Source organism: Pituophis catenifer, unplaced genomic scaffold (genome assembly GCF_029215685.1).
Source record: "Pituophis catenifer annectens isolate HBS135680 unplaced genomic scaffold, rPitCat1.0.hap2 SCAF_3, whole genome shotgun sequence".
Taxonomy (NCBI): Eukaryota; Metazoa; Chordata; class Lepidosauria; order Squamata; family Colubridae; genus Pituophis; species Pituophis catenifer.
This window is the reverse complement of record NW_027256883.1, coordinates 117,209,211-117,223,192: the sequence shown is the minus strand read 5'-3', so window position 1 is coordinate 117,223,192 and position 13,982 is coordinate 117,209,211.

The window sequence follows — 13,982 nt, the reverse complement described above, 5'->3', positions numbered from 1 at the left end:
CTGCTGCTGTGCTGCTACTGCTGTAGTTACATGATCTTCCTTTTCAATTTCCTGTGAAAATTTCCCAGTCAGTTTCTCAATCCCTTACTCCTTCACACAGAAGGAAGGAAGGAAGGAAGGAAGGAAGGAAGGAAGGAAGGAAGGAAGGAAGGAAGGAAGGGAGGGAGGGAGGGAGGGAGGGAGGGAGGGAGGAAGATAATGACAGAAAGGAATGGAAGGAACAACATGGAGGGAAGAAAGGAAAGGTGGAAGGAAGGAGGGAGGGAAGATTCAAGGAAGAAAGGAGGATTCGAGGGAGGAAGATAGTGACAGAGTGGCAGAAAGGAAGGGGAGGAAGGAGGGGGAGGGAAGGAAGGTAGGAAAGGTGGGAGGAAGAATGGAAGAAAAGAAAGGTGGAATGGAAGGAAGAAGGATTCAAGGAGGGAGGGAGGGAGGGAAGAAGGAAGGAAGGAAGGAAGGAAGGAAGGAAGGAAGGAAGGAAGGGAGGGAGGGAGGGAGGAAGATAGGAAGGGAGGAAGGAAGGAAGGTACAACAAGGTAAATATTTTTTCTGCTTTTTTACCCACCTTCATTATTTTTGTAAATAATTGAAGGTGGTAAATATACCTAATATTCCTTATCCCTCCTAATTTCCCCATAACATTTCCCCTGTGAGGTGAGTAGACTGACAGAAATTGACTGGTCCAAAATCACCTGGGGGGTGGGGGAGAACTGTGGGTTTTTTAGCCTGATGCCTTAACCACTAGATCAAACTAGCTCCATTTGTATTAGGTTTCATCATGGACTGACAAGGGTTCCTCAGCAATCAAATTAATGTGAAAAAATGTTTTCTCACAGCAGAGGACAAGGAAGACAAACAGAACCTCCTATAAAAGTAAATAACTTTTTTCAAAATGTGTATACATCCTCATATATACCCTTGCAGAATTGACAACAGTTCTTTATTTGTACATCTCTTCTCTCCCAGTTACAATCCTTCCCTCACTTGATGTTCTTGTCCACTTGCATTTTTCATTTTTCATTCTTCTATCTGCTTGGTCTTCGTAGGTGAAGCAGTGGGCTGAACTTGCTAAAATAGAAAATCCTTTTCGATTTCCAAAGAAATGAATCTTATTTCTCGTGACAATAATGAGAAACAGAGGAAGCTCTTCCTTTCTTTAATGAGTGATTTATTGGCATGTGTTTTTAATTTATATCCTGACCCATCACAAAATATTGCTCCATACTGCAACTTTTCAAATCAAGAAATAAATCCTAGGGAAAACAGCTACACCTATCAAACAATTATAGATATGCATGTATATATTAATAGGTTTTTTATATCATCCACTCCTGTTGCCTATTTTTTGCCTTTAGCTTCAAGTAAGTTTTAATTGCAAGTAAGCTTCAAGTAAGTTTTAAGCTTAGCTGTAAAAGACATCTTACACACTTAGGCCCCTTGAACTGTATTTTGACCCTTAACCAATGCTCAACTGATGGAGGAAGAGACCGACATCAATGATTGTAAAGACTGTATCATCACAAGGAAGATCCTCTAATGTCTTGGATCTATTTACAGCTATAGGCCAATGGAAATTACCATTGTTGTTGTGTTTGTTTGTTTTTTTAAAGCATTCTGAAAAGAAGGCTATTTTATTGTATCATTGATTGATTGATTTTGTTTTCGTTTTGTCTTCCACCCTACCTTGCCCTCTGAGTCGCAACTCCATATAGATAGAGCCTAGTTAGTAAGACACTATCAGATTATGGATGTGAACCCATGCTTCATCTGTATAGCAACTGGTACATGTTAGTCTTTGATACATAATTAATCTTAGTTGCCATAAAAACTATTAACAGTTACCCTTTCCTATATCATTTTATTAAGGAGAGCCCAACATGCTTCTTTAAACACCCTTTCTTAATAAGCAAATAACTTCCTCATCATAAACCTTTCCAGATTCTTCTTGCTTATACAATAAATTCTTAATCCAACTTTCAAAAACAGAAAACCAGAAAAGAATAATAAATAAGACCAAAACAATATCTTTAATTCTTAGACTATCCATATTTTTCCATGCAATGTTTAGGCTAATGTTCCTAATGTTGTCAAAGCATTAACTGAGCAAATTAAATTTCCACGACATATAAATATGTGTGTGTGGATATATATATATTGTGGAAATATCTGTGTGTATACACATACACACACACACACACACGTATACAGTATATATGTTCAGTAGAGGGGTGTTATTCAGCAGGTTCTGACAGATTCCGGAAAACCGGTAGCAGAAATTTTGAGTAATTCAGAGAACCAGCAAATACCCACCTCTGGCTGGCCGCAGAGTGGGGTGGGAATGGAGATTTTGCAATATCCTTCCCCTGCCATGCCCATCAAGCCATGCCCATAGAACCGGTAGTAAAAAAAATTGAATTCCACTACTGATACAGTATATTTCCACAACAGGCGTACGTACGTACATACATACATACATACATACACAGACACACACAGGTGTGTGTGTGTGTGTGTGTGTGTGTGTATAGTCTTCTTCTTCCTTCTCTTCTAAATTAAGGGACTCTTAGGTGACCCTGATATCCACAGTTGCTCTTGAAACCTCTGGGCTTTTTTTTAAATATAAAGTATAGATCGTAGAAATTAAGTCCTTAGCCACTTTTATCTTTTACCATTTCTTTGTGTCTCTGTCTTCCTGTTTTTTGACTGCATTTCAGGTTTCATTATATTTAATAAATAAACATCAAGCCGTATTATTGCAAGCTTCATTAAATGATACAGAATGTGCCCTAGGCTTGGTTTGGTTTGAATATAAAAATGAAATTGGAATGTGCTGAATGCAAACAATGAAAAAAAAAATACTGTTTCCCCTTTCCACCCATATTCTGCTGCAATTCTCCATGTTTTCTATCAGCAGTCTAGCTGCTATAGTCTGTGGAATGCCTCGATGAATGAGCTCATCCTGTATCTCATCTGACAGCCTTGCTTTGAACTGGTCAGGTAAGTCACTTTCATTCCAGCCCACATCCTGAGCTAACAGCTGAAACTCAGCAGCACACTGCCATGTTGATGCGGATGTTACCCTGTTATAGGTGACAGATTGCAGAGCTGGCAGCCATTTGCTTGACTAAATCCTCAAAGTTAGCTCTCAGGCATACCACCGACTTAGTTTGGTTGTCAAATTCTGGTTTGATGCCTAAAGGAGGAGTTGTCTACAATAGCACTCCCTTAATCAGTACATATTTGTTGGGTTGGCAGGGAAGTCATCAAATCTCAATCAACTTGTCTCATCTAAATAATACATAGTTCACATTGGGTGAGAAATAGAAGAGATTGGGGATTTCCAGCATAGCTATGATGCAAGGAGGCAGTTATTCAGTTTATGAAGAACTCCAGCTGCTTCAGTCACAGGGTCTCGAGCTAAGATTAATATGATAATCCTTGGTTGTAATAGATTTGTCACCAACTGGGCTATCTGGCTTGTCTTATGGGCTTATGAGTCCATTGGGTTACCATTGGGTTTGGTCCTATGGCAAGGTCATTTGATCACCAATTATAAAGTGTGGTAGAAGAACTTCATTTTACCACATTTTTCCATGTATAAGGCGCCTACTTTTTCTTTAAAATATTTACTGGAAAATAGAGGGGCATCTTATACACAGGAGGCGTGGAGGAGGAGAAGGCATGGCCCATCCCCTTTCTCCAGCTCTGCCAGAAGAGCCTCTATCTTATATGCAGCTCTATCATTCCTCTCTATTGTAGCTGTCTCCTGTATCACATTGCCACTCTAGGTTTCATCTCTATTGTTCCTGTGATGCATTTCCTGTTCTTGTATTACTCATTCTCTAATAAGATGGCTTCTGCACAACGATGGCTTGTAGTGCGCTTACTTACTCTACATGAAACATGGGGGCATCCTGTACATGGGGGCTTCTTATAGATGGAAAAATACAGTATTCTTTGATACTTTGGGGTAGCTCCCCAAAGCTGTAGGAGAGGACAAACAAGCTATCTTCCAATCAGAATTTCTGCTTTTTTTTTTTTTTCCATTTTTCATTTTCTGGGCTTGAACTTTGTCTTTTTTGGGGATCAGTCTTGAGGTTTTGTTTCTTTTATAATTAAAAATAAATAAAGATGGAAAGCAAACTTCACATTGTGCATGGCAGAAAAGAGAATCATCTTACACATTGCACCTGGGCAGCCCTGGGACAGCAGATATTAAATCTGAATGTCATGGTCAGTTTTCACCTTAGAATGAAACAGGGAGACCCATAGATTGGCAGAAGGACTATATCAGGGGTCTCCAAACTTGACAACTTTAAGGCTTGTGGATGTCAACTCCCAATTCTGGGAGATGAAGTCCAGAAGTTTTAACATTCTCAGATTTGGAGACCTCTGGAGTACATAAACACACGCCTAGGGAAAAAAAACAACCTCTTACCTTGCCTTTCCTCTCATCTCTAGCAATCTGCATCTGAATTTTTTAAAAATAAATTATCCTACTCCTGTGTGGAAGAGAAAAATGAAGTCCCTTTTATAGGGACTAGAAGATATTCCAAATAATCGCCCAACATTATGTAAAATGGAGCAATTCATAATCCATTACTAGGTGCTGATTTAGGTCTATTTCCTGCTTACGAACATCATTTCTTTTACAGTATTTTTCTTTCATTCCGTTAGCAATCACAGCAGCAGCAGCAACAACATAGGAACAAATGATAAAGTATCTTCCAAATGATGCTGTCATGTTGGACTTGCTCCAAAAACAGTTCCAGGATTGTGGGTAATAGAGTGAATTTATAGTTTGCCCATTGTTTCCTTTAGAGAGCTGTGGATTTTCTACATAAGGTAGCAACAATATAAAAGAAAAACAAACATTATTTTTGAAGCTGTTGTGGGTGGAAGGCATCTGAAATGGAGAAAAGCTGGAAGAGAAAAAATAATTTGGCAGAATGAAATTCCTGCAGGGTTATAGGGACATCTAGTGGCCATAATGGAAATTTCAGCTTGCAGTCCTTTAAAGCAGTAGTTTTTTAAAAATTTTGCTCTCAGAACCCGTCTCTCTTTCAAAACATATGGAGAACACCAAAACATATTTTGTTTGTATGGGTTGTATTTATTAATTTTTACCATATTAAAATTTTAAATTGATGTTTTCACTGCCACTATCGTTTCTCATGACAGTTTGGTGGGATTTTAATACTGTATTATTTTTCAGCATAGCCTGAAAAAATAATTTTGGCTTCACAAATCTCTGAGTGGATTTTAAGGGACACCCATATATCTTAAGACAATACTTAAAGAAACACTGCTTTAAAGGGAAGAAATGGGAACCTCACACACAAGTATAACTCTCTTAGGTGTGTATGCAAGTAAAGTTCCCACAAACACCAGCCAATGTGGTAAAATACAGTAGTGCCTACATTTTATGTTACATTGAATGTTGCTGTATGTGTTTACAAGTCCATTTGACCAAATGTTTGTAATGTCCTCCTGATGTGGTAGGTCACTATTTCTCTTCCTCAAAAGGCCCATTTTTCCCTGTTGACTTAGATAAAGTCCCTTGGTTTTAATGCCCTCCTATAGCATTTCTGCCTAAACTTTTCTTTCTAACACTTTGTCTGTTTCTGTTGGTTTGAATAACATTGTTAATTCCTTGTGCAATGTTGCTTTTTATAGGAACAAACTCCCATCAATAACACTTTCAGGAACACTTTCAGGAACTACAGTCTAACATGGAATATATTTAATGCTTGAAAACAATTGCTTGACTTTTTAGAGTTGGAAGTTCCCCTTGTTTTCAAAGTTTGTTTCACTTTTTCATCTGACTTACAGATTCAACTGAAAACAAAAAGCATTTCCAATATTTTGTATATTTTTTGCTATTGCTCCAAACTCTTAACATTTACTTTTTTTCATTTACATCATATAAACTCCAAGATGGGAAAAATATATATTTTAATACTTTCCCTCCAATTTCTGTATTTCTTGTATACATGTCTTAGAAAATCCAGTCCAAGAATGTTACCAACAGGATATGAACATCCTTCTTTAAAAAAGAAAAAAAGAAAGAAAAACTCTCTATTAACTTTACTTTTCAGTAATGATATGTTTAACCTTGGGGAACAAACCAGAAAGAGTTTTCACAAATAAAAATAAACTACACTAGAAATTTAAGCTCAGGAGGACAAGCTAACTGTCATTTTGATATAATATACTTGCTTACCCAGAGCTAACTGGGAATAAACTAAACAAATGTGTTTGAACTTGGCAAGGCTATAGGACCAAGACACTTAAAGTAATAAAAATGGGTCAATAACAAGAAGGAAGGAAGGAAGGAAGGAAGGAAGGAAGGAAGGAAGGAAGGAAGGAAGGAAGGAAGGAAGGAAGGAAGGACCACAACAGCAACCCATTATTGCTGCTGACAGCAGATAGTTGAGTCTCTAAAAGAAATATGTTTGTGATGGATATAAATACAAGAATATGGATTTTCTAATATTTAAAATAGTCAATACTTTTAAATATTGACAGATTTAGACTGATTCCCCACCCACCCACTCCCCATTGTAAGGAAGAATGCTGTGGCTCAAAGAATAAGAAGTCTTTCAATCCATGATATAATGGGATGGGTGACATTTTTGGGGGTTGGAGGCAGTGGTGGGTTTCAAAATTTTTTACTACTGGTTCTGTGGGCGTGGCTTGGTGGGCATGGCAGGGGAAGGATACTGTAAAATCTCCATTCCTACCCCACTCCAGGGGAAGGATACTGCAAAATCCTCATTTCTTCCCAATCATCTGGGACTTGGGAGGCAGAGAATACATGGGGCAGGGCCAGTCAGAATTTTTACTACCGGTTCTCCGAACTACTCAAAATTTCCACTACCGGTTCTCCAGAACTGGTCAGAACCTGCTGAAACCCACCTCTGGTTGGAGGATAGATTTTATTACTTATTTCAGTATTCAATGGCTCAGGACAGCATGACCATCGATGTGATCTAAACACTTAGGAGCTTTTCTACACGACGTGGCTAGGCAACATTTATGTACAGCATAGGTGAGTCAAATCTTCAGGAAGCTTAATCACTCTTTTCAACTTAAAAGAAAACAGAAAACCTAGAAAATTATGTCATGAAACTTAGCTGCTTTGTTGCCAACATTCCACAGTGCAATCTGAGATTCTGGAGAGCACAAAGTTTATCCTGAGGTTTGCCAATCTCTCATATACAGCTTGCATGTGTTTGTATGTGTCCCTATCAATATCCTCATGAACACAGGATGCAAACCCTTAAATGTCTCTGCCACTGTTGCAAGTAAGATGGGTAGTCCTGTCCTCTCCCATGGTAAGCGACTATCCTGCAATCTCCTTATGAGGAGCAGCCTTCTGGAGCACATATGGGTGATTTCCTATCCTCTCCTTATCTAAACAGGTTCTAAAAAACCAACCTACTGACCATTGGCTTTTGCCATGGTCATCAGCTCATTTTCAGAGAACCATCTTCGATTTGCCATACTTGCCCCAGAAGCCCAAAATGAAGCATCTATGCTTTGACTGACAATTCCTCTAGCCAATCATGACATTTCTGTGTGATGAGAATGTCCCCTGAATGTTCTTCCTCAAAGATAAATAAATGAAATAAAAAGCAAGAACTATTTCTTTTCCACCCAACAGAATAAGGGTGTATTAAAAAATATAGAAGAAATTTTTGACATAGTATTAAATAAAATATGAGAAATTACCCCCCCCCAAACACTCTACTATTGTTTGTTATAGTTCAATCTGGAAATCTAGACCTGGACTACCAGTTCAAGGTTCCTGGCAGGATGACTTCCTTGTACATTACAACTCTCTTTTGATTAAAATACTTCTGTTAAAAGAACTGGATGACAGACTTTCCTTTCTGAGGTAGAGTTTTCTCTTATGTGAGCAATCTGAAAGTTCTCCTGAGAGGTGGCAACTATGGATTAAAAGAGTGAGTTGAAGCATCTCTTAAAATATTTCTCACATCCCAACTACCCAACTGGGGCTTACAGCAAAGTGTAAGACAGTATAGTCATAATATATTATAGCATTGCAGCATGAACTGATTATTTTAAACAGCTTCAATTTTTAGAAAAATATTCGGCTACTACAATCAGGAAGTAAGAATCGGGCTAATCCTTTAGATTCTGAGCTAGGGAACACTCAGTTCAAAAAACGAAGCGAGCCAAAGAAAGCTGTCGCCAAAATGTTTCCTCTAGTGGTAACAGGCTAATAAGATAAATTATCAACATTAATTATTCTGTCTTAATATTTAAGATATAGATAAATCCATTCTCTCCTGATATACATTTGTTTGCTCCCTCCAACTTAGTCATTCTAAGATTTACACTACTGCATCGTGGCTTCAGTTAAAAGAGAAGCGGCATTTGATTTGAAGCAAGAAGTTCAACAAAAATATTTGTTTGAGGGATTGCCACAAAGAAAAGGAGGTCAAATTATTATTCAAAGCACCAGAGGGCAGGACAAGAAATAATGGACTAGAAGATCTTCAAGTTCCCTTCCAGATTCTATTCTATTCTATTCTATTCTATTCTATTCTATTCTATTCTATTCTATTCTATTCTATTCTATGAATTAAGTATAAACCAATAGAAAAATTGTAGCATCAGAGAAGTTTTAAACTTAGAGAGATCTATTTGGTAACAAAATTTAGAGTACAATAGGATGATCCAGTATGAAAGAAACCTAGTGCAACATTAAAAATGTATTTCTGTAGTCCTTTTTTTAAAAAAAATCCTTGATGTTTAAAATAGCTTCTAGTTTCATTGCAATTTATCTTATCAGGAGTCTTTCACACCTGACTTTTCTTTCTTTCCCAGAGACCAATGCAATTGTGGAAAGGCATGAAAAACATCTGCATTGTATTATACATCAAACATATACAAATCCATTTTTGCACTCTACGCACATTAGAACTGGCAACATTTTTTTTCAAACAGAATAGCTGCATTATTCAATCATGATAGCAAATACAATTTTCCTGCATAGGAAAAATCACGTAGATAGAAAAAGTAGTGTTCCTTGCAGAGAAGTAAGGACCTATGAGACATTAGGAAACTCTAAAAAAAATTAATTTCCATGAACATCTGGAGAAGTGGCAATAATTAAATTGATGCACGCTCAATTATATGTGAGAACAGGTGTATCTACAATTTTGCTTCTTCAATCTGATTTTGTTTTAGAAATCAAATAATCAGTACCCAAAAGCTTGAGCCTCAAAGTCATAAAGAGCCACACTTACAATGTATTTCTCATGCTTCAGAAGAAGGTCCCTCAGAACAAGCATATTGATTTATTTACAGGTAACAAATTCCAGGAAGAACACCATTTTTCTTTCTTCGTTCTCCCACTGAGTGACCCTTAGATGCCTTCTTGTGTTTGCCTTTAGGATCTGAATGCTAAAATATAACTGGTTTAAGCATCATTTATTAAATTTTAATTAACTATGCCATAAATCATGGTGTAAGGCATTCAAGATTAATTTAAGATTAATCTGCAAATACTGTAGCCCCAAATGGCTTGAAGGAACATCTCTTTCCATATGTTCCTGCCTGCCTGATAACAGCTTCCTACCAAGTGCGGTTCTAGGTTGCTCTTCTCATCAGGTATCATGAATGACACCCAGGAGCAGATCTTCTTGGTGGTCACTTCCCAGTTCTTGAATGCTTTTTGCCCTTAGACTTGCTTGGTCCTTATTTTATTATCTTTCCAGCATTATTATTATTTTTTCATCCCTGGTTTTTCAAAAGATTAATATTTCAATTTAGTAGGTTACCACAAAGCTATTTTTGCCCACTCTCGATTAATGTATTGTTTATAAATCATCTTTTTAAATCACTGCTTTATTTATAGTCTTTTGACATCACTAGTTTGTTTAGGTAAGTTGTAGCTTGAGAGAGAGTTGTAAGCCAATGAGAACAGTATACTGTATACATTTTGAAAACAATGAGTAAATTTGACATGTTTATGAAGCACAATGGCTGGATTCACAGAATATGCTAATCCTCAAAGAAGTCAAGTGTGTTCTGGTTTATACAGTACTACATGTAAATCCACTGTCTTTGAAGAAACCATTGGCACTTTTGCACAACCTTCTTTCTAAAATGCCTTCCACAAGAAATGTCAAGATGTTTACAGTAGTGTCCAGGGATCATGGTCAAAAGTGGAGATGGTGGCCATGATGGTGTGATCAAACTGCCATCTGGTTTTTATGTATATTGCACTATTACTGTATTCCATCTTCCCTTTTTTTTTAACCATAACCAGCAGCTACCACTGAAGGCAAATATCCTGCTTTATCAATCTTAATACTAAGTACTTTCTAAACTTTAGGGCAACGGTCCCCAATCTTTCCAGTTTTGCAGACTGGTGGGGAGAGGGGAGAGGGGATGGTTCCAAACCAGTGGTGGGTGGGCGAGCACTCACACACAGCTTCCACAGCCCAGTTCCAAACAGGCCATGGCCCAGTATTAGGCCATGGCTCTGGGGTTGGAGACCCCTGATTTATGGAATCCAAGGAGTTTTCAATCTTATTTATGCCTTCCTTATGATTTTCTGTCACCTCTATATATTGTACATTCAATATTATCATTAGATCCAGGTTGGTGTAGTTAAGGCACCCGTATGCCCCAGGGACCTGCCTGTGGTGAGGCCGAAGGAACATAAGAACAGGAGTAAGGGGTGTCCTGCAGAGGGGTGGGCAGGCCCTGAGCCTGGGATTAGTCATGCGTCAACAGAGAACTGGTGGCATAGCTGTGCCTTGACTGGACCTGTTGGGTCCAGGATGCCTACCCCACCTCATGCTGGAGCCCCATTCCAGGAATGGAGGGAGAGACGGTGGACCTAGGACTGGGAGGAGGCTTTTGCGGTGAGGTGGGCACTCCTAACATGGCGACACCTGCTTGAGGGCGTGAGGAAACTATCTGAAATGTGGACGGACCACGCAAACCTGGAATCCCTCTAAACCCCAAGAAAGCTGTCCCGTAAACAGGTGGGCATAGTAGTTCCAACAATTTTCCTTCAAGTTGAAGTACATTCTGGCAGGAAAGAATTTTCCCATATGCCCCAGTATAACAGCAGACAGGAAGAGGTAGTACAGGCTAGAAACTGGGAGGCTGTGAACTGTGAGCCATATTTAGGCACAAAGATGACACAAAACTTGTCAGCCTCCCTAACCACCTTGGCCAAGTGTGCCAGCTGATCATCCAAATCTTTGCATCTCTGAGCTTCTCTTCTTCCCTTGTTAACTATAGAGACTGGGATGCCAGCTGAGCACAGTGCCTGCAGAAAAAAAATCCTTGTGTTTTCTTACAGGTTGGTAAGATGATCTCAGCTACCATATGGATTTCCCTGGGTTAGAAGAGGGTCTGGAAATTGTACATAAGCAAACTCTACAGCTGCACATTTTCATGTTCCAACTACTCGTATATCTCAAGTGAAAAAGTTATAACACTGAAGACTGATAGAAAAAAAAGTGCAACGCAGGAAAATAAATAAAATATAACCTGCTCTCTTAGTCATTGCTCAACAAGGTAAGTTTAACATTTCTTTGAATCTTGCCTGCATACACAATAGTTTTGTTTTCCTTTCCTTTTTTTAAAAAATATAATTGGTAGATATAGAAATAAAAGACAAGAAAAATAAGAACTTTAACACACACACAAAAAATCCACATGCTGTTTCCTATTTTCAAACATAACATTCTAAAAGTTGTATAATTTGTTTCTACAAATTTGTCCTTATCTGGGTTCTGTTAACCTTTAAGAAAACAAGTCAATTTTACAAGCAATGTTTATCCCACTATTTTTCTATCCCCATCTCTATATTTAGGTGCTTTTACCACTTCAAATGTTTACAATATTTAACTTAACTGCTGTTAGTAAGATTGACATAAATTGTGAAAATACCTGCTATAGTTTCTATTACCTAGAAGGTGAACGCTTGCTGGTAATTGGAAAATCTGATGTTTCTTAAATAGTACATAATGTGCCATTCAAAAATAATGTAATATCAGTTCATGACCAAACAGGGGGAAACCTCTACTTTGGATGACTGACATTTCCATCAATAATATTGACCTTCACTATGACTTTTATTTCATTTATCTGGCTGAATTGCCACTGTTAGAAGCACCCCATTAGGAACACCAAAAGCATTTTGAGAATGAAATTTAAAATAAGCCTCACTCACAAAGATCACATTCAGGAAATTGGAGGACAAATTTTGGTATGTTATTCAATAGATTATTATGGAAATACAACTGGATCAAGCTAAGCCTTTATAGCAGGTTTAGAATTGTAGTTTACTGTGAAAAAATGAAACTTATTGGAAGCTTATCAATTTATTTTTTCTTGAGAAACAGCAGTAATTCTTTTCTTTCATGGCATCATCTATTGATTTAGAGTTGTTTCTAGGGGATAAACCCATTCAATATCTCCATCTCCTGCACATATACATATTAAAGGGGCCTAGAATTCAGAATCAAACTACTTTCTCTTGGCTCATAATGTAGACAATGATAAGGCACTGCTCCTGAGACTTGGCATAAAAATATAATAATGAATAAGAGAAATAATTTTACTACCATTTAATAGTGCTTCTAATCTGCTGAGGAAGGCAGCCACTTCACCTTAGGAAATGATGATGGATCTTAACTATTTTCCATTTTCTTAATCAAGAACATTGACTCTTGTAAAGTCATGTACCAAGACGAAGGGTGTAGATTAAGAGATAAACTTTATGGTAAAACAATAGAAATGTGTAATGGTGGAATATCTTCATCAGATTCCATTTTGAGCCCAGAAAGACTGCCTGTGGATACTCATCAGATATTAAGCAATTTTTGTCACCGTACAACTTAAATGCTAACATTCCAGCTCCTTTACTAAGACCCCCTCTATGAGGCCACCCTGTGGTTTCCTACATAAATTCTATTCATTGTTTAAAGATCTGTCAAATTTATCACGCACATAATTTAATAAAATTAGCCAGTTATTTACAATCTGCCTTTCAGTGATGCCAAATGTCTAGACCAACATTTCCTTAGGTACTTTGATTTTGTCTAAAAATATTTAGCATTTTATTATAAGGATATAAATCATTCTATCCATGGGTTCAGCTGTTAAACACTGCATCAGTTTTGGGCCAAGAGAAATTGAATCAGACGTTGGGCCTCTCTGTTTATATATTTACACCATTTTTTCTGCTAAGCAACCATAAGAGATAAAATAAAACAATTAAACGTGACATTTAAAACATTATATAACAAAATAATATTATATTGGAATTAACTTAGATGTACAAGCTGAAAATCCACTACAGCTGTAGAAAAACTAAACACTTTTTCAAAGAAATAAAAGGGATCCAAACATGGGCGTGCCATTGTGCTCCAAGCTAAAACCCTTTTTAAGCATGTATGTAGCATTATGGTACATGTAAATAAAAGGGCTTAGGTCACAATTGCTCACCATTGCTTTTGTCAGTCTGGTCCCTTCCCCTTTACCCCCTCTACACATACTACTCTGCCAGAGGTGGGTTTCAGCAGGTTCTGACCAGTTCTGGAAAACCGGTAGCGGAAATTTTGAGTAGTTCGGCGAACCGGTAGTAAAAATTCTGACTGGCCCCGCCCCCATCTATTCTCTGCCTCCCAAGTCTCAGCTGATTGGGAGGAAATGGAGATTTTACAGTATCCTTCCCCTGGAGTGGGGTGGGAATGGAGATTTAACAATATCCTTCCCCTGCCACACCCACCAGGCCACGCCCACCAAGCCATGTCATGCCCACCAAGTCACACCTACAGAACCGGTAGTAAAAAAAATTTTGAAATTTTGAAAACATGCATGACAGAATTTGAAGAATATTCTTTCCTGTACCCTCAAGAAAATCACTTCAGAAAAAGGTCTTGAAAGGGTTTTTCTGAAGGTATTGTTCTGTATTGTCTATAATA